Raw genomic sequence first — 3838 nt, 5'->3', positions numbered from 1 at the left:
AGGTAGCCTCTAGCAGGGCTGTAGGGGCAAGTGCAGTCACACAGACACAGACAAAGCCACCCCAGGTAGCCTCTAGCAGGGCTGTAGGGGCAAGTGCAGTCACACAGACACAGACAAAGCTCCCCCAGGTAGCCTCTAGCGGGGCTGTAGGGGCAAGTGCAGTCACACAGACACAGACAAAGGTCCCCCAGGTAGCCTCTAGCAGGGCTGTAGGGGCAAGTGCAGTCACAGACACAGACAAAGCTCCCCCAGGTAGCCTCTAGCAGGGCTGTAGGGGCAAGTGCAGTCACACAGACACAGACAAAGCTCCCCCAGGTAGCCTCTAGCAGGGCTGTAGGGGCAAGTGCAGTTACACAGACACAGACAAAGCTCCCCCAGGTAGCCTCTAGCGGGGCTGTAGGGGCAAGTGCAGTCACACAGACACAGACAAAGCTCCCCCAGGTAGCCTCTAGCAGGGCTGTAGGGGCAAGTGCAGTCACACAGACACAGACAAAGCTCCCCCAGGTAGCCTCTAGCAGGGCTGTAGGGGCAAGTGCAGTCACACAGACACAGACAAAGCTCCCCCAGGTAGCCTCTAGCAGGGCTGTAGGGGCAAGTGCAGTCACACAGACACAGACAAAGCTCCCCCAGGTAGCCTCCGGCAGGGGGTGTAGGGGCAAGTGCAGTTACACAGACACAGACAAAGCCACCCCAGGTAGCCTCTAGCGGGGATGTAGGGGCAAGTGCTGTGAGTAGCGAGTAGACTCACCACACAGAGACCCACAGACTCACCACGCAGAGACCCACAGACTCACCACACAGAGACCCACAGACTCACCACACAGAGACCCACAGACTCACCCCACAGAGACCCACAGACTCACCACACAGAGACTCACAGACTCACCACACAGACTCACCACCACACAGAGACCCACAGACTCACCACACAGAAACCCATAGACTCACCACACAGACACCCACAGACTCACCACACAGAGACCCACAGACTCACCACACAGAGACCCACAGACTCACCACACAGAGACCCACAGACTCACCACACAGAGACCCACAGACTCACAACACAGACACCCACAGAGACTCACCACACAGAGACCCACAGACTCACAACACAGAAACCCATAGACTCACCACACAGAGACCCATAGACTCACCACACAGAGACCCACAGACTCACCACACAGAGACCCATAGACTCACCACACAGAGACCCACAGACTCACCACACAGAGACCCACAGACTCACCACACAGAGACCCACAGACTCACCCCACAGAGACCCACAGACTCACCACACAGAGACCCACAGACTCACCACACAGACTCACCACACAGAGACCCATAGACTCACCACACAGAGACCCACAGACTCACCACACAGAGACCCACAGACTCACCACACAGACTCACCACACAGAGACCCACAGACTCACCACACAGAGACCCACAGACTCACCACACAGAGACGCCCACAGACTCACCACACAGAGACCCACAGACTCACCACACAGACACCCACAGAGACTCACCACACAGAGACCCACAAACTCACCACACAGAGACCCACAGACTCACCACACAGAGACCCACACAGACTCTCCACACAGAGACCCACAGACTCACCACACAGAGACCCACAGACTCACCACACAGAGACCCACAGACTCTCCCCCTGGGATCTGTAATATCTCTTTCTCTCTGTGAGTACCGGCAGGCCAGGCATCGCGATAATTCGTCTATGAAGTTCAGTTCTTGGTTATTTTTTTTATTGTGCTACAGGCCCTGTGAGCCATTCGGCTCTCGAATCGGGTTGCAACAACCACAACAACCACAACAACCACAACAACCACAACAACCACAACAACCACGACAAACAAAATTAACTAAAACACGAACAAGGAAAAACGTCTTAAAGTGGCCACGTGCGACTTAGTGCAAAAACAGAAAATCCTTGATGATGATGATGATTAAAATAAAATAAAACGGCCAAAAAATATTCCTGAATAAAATCACCGTGCATCAAACAACAACAACAACAACCACAACAACCACAACAACAACCACAACAACCACAACCACAACAACAACCACAACAACCACAACAACAGCAACAACAACCACAACAACAACCACCACAACAACAACCACAACAACCACAACAACAACAACCACAACAACAACCACAACAACAACCACCACAACAACAACAACCACAACAACAACCACAACAACCACAACAACAACCACCACAACAACAACCACAACCACAACAACAACAACCACAACAACAACAACCACAACAACAACCAAAACCACCACAACAACAACCACAACCACCACAACAACAGCCACCACCACAACAACCACAACATCCACAACAACAACCACAACAACAACCACAATCACCACAACAACAACCACAACAACAACAACAACCACAACAACAACCACAATCACCACAACAAAAACCACAACAACAACAACAACCACAACAACCACCACAACAACAACCACAACAACAACCACAACAACAACCACAACAACAACAACAACCACAACAACAACAACCACAACAACAACAACCACAACAACAACCACAACAACAACCACAACAACCACAACAACCACAACAACCACAACCACCACAACCACCACAACAACAACAACAAACCACAACAACAACCACAACAACAACCACCACAACAACAACAACCACAACAACAACAACAACCACAACAACAACCACAACAACCACAACAACAACCACCACAACAACAACCACAACAACAACCACCACAACAACAACAACCACAACAACAACCACAACAACCACAACAACAACCACCACAACAACAACCACAACCACAACAACCACAACCACAACAACCACAACAACAACAACAACAACCACAACAACCACCACCACAACAACCACAACCATAAGGCAACTCAGATTAAGGCCGTCAGTCTAACTCCGTACTACAACAAAACTAAAACTTGGCCAAACTAAAAAACACGTTTTCGAAATCACCAAAAAATGAAGCCATAATTAAACGTAACAGTGATCATATGTAACATCACCATCACCAACATCACCACCACTACCACCACCACCACCATCACCACCATCATCACTACCACCACCACCACCATCACCACCACCACCACCACCATCACCACCACCATCACCACCATCATCATCACCACCACCACCATCACCACCACCACCACCACCACTACAACCATCACCACCACTAAAACCATCACCACTATCACCACCACCATCACCACCATAACCACCATCATCACCACCATCACCACCACAACTACCACCACCACCATCACCACCACCATCACCATCATCACCACCACCACCATCACCACCATCATCACTACCACCACCACCACCATCACCACCACCACCACCATCACCACCACCATCACCACCATCATCATCACCACCACCACCATCACCACCACCACCACCACCATGACCACCACCTTCACCACCACCATCACCACCACCATCACCACCATCACCACCACCATCATCACCACCATCACCATCATCACCACCACGATCACCACCATCACCACCACCATCACCATCACCACCACCATCACCACCACCATCACCATCACCACCACCATCACCATCACCACCATCACCATCACCACCATCACCATCACCACCATCACCATCACCACCACTACCATCACCATCACCACCATCACCGCCACCACCACTACCACCACCACCACTACAACCATCACCATCACCACCACCACTACCACCATCACCACCACCATCACCACCACCATCACCATTACCATC

This window comes from Petromyzon marinus, chromosome 82 (assembly GCF_048934315.1).
Source record: "Petromyzon marinus isolate PM22_M1 ecotype Great Lakes invasive population chromosome 82, UKy_Petmar_22M1.pri1.0, whole genome shotgun sequence".
NCBI classification, from domain to species: domain Eukaryota; kingdom Metazoa; phylum Chordata; class Hyperoartia; order Petromyzontiformes; family Petromyzontidae; genus Petromyzon; species Petromyzon marinus.
Note: the sequence above shows the minus strand (reverse complement) of the source record.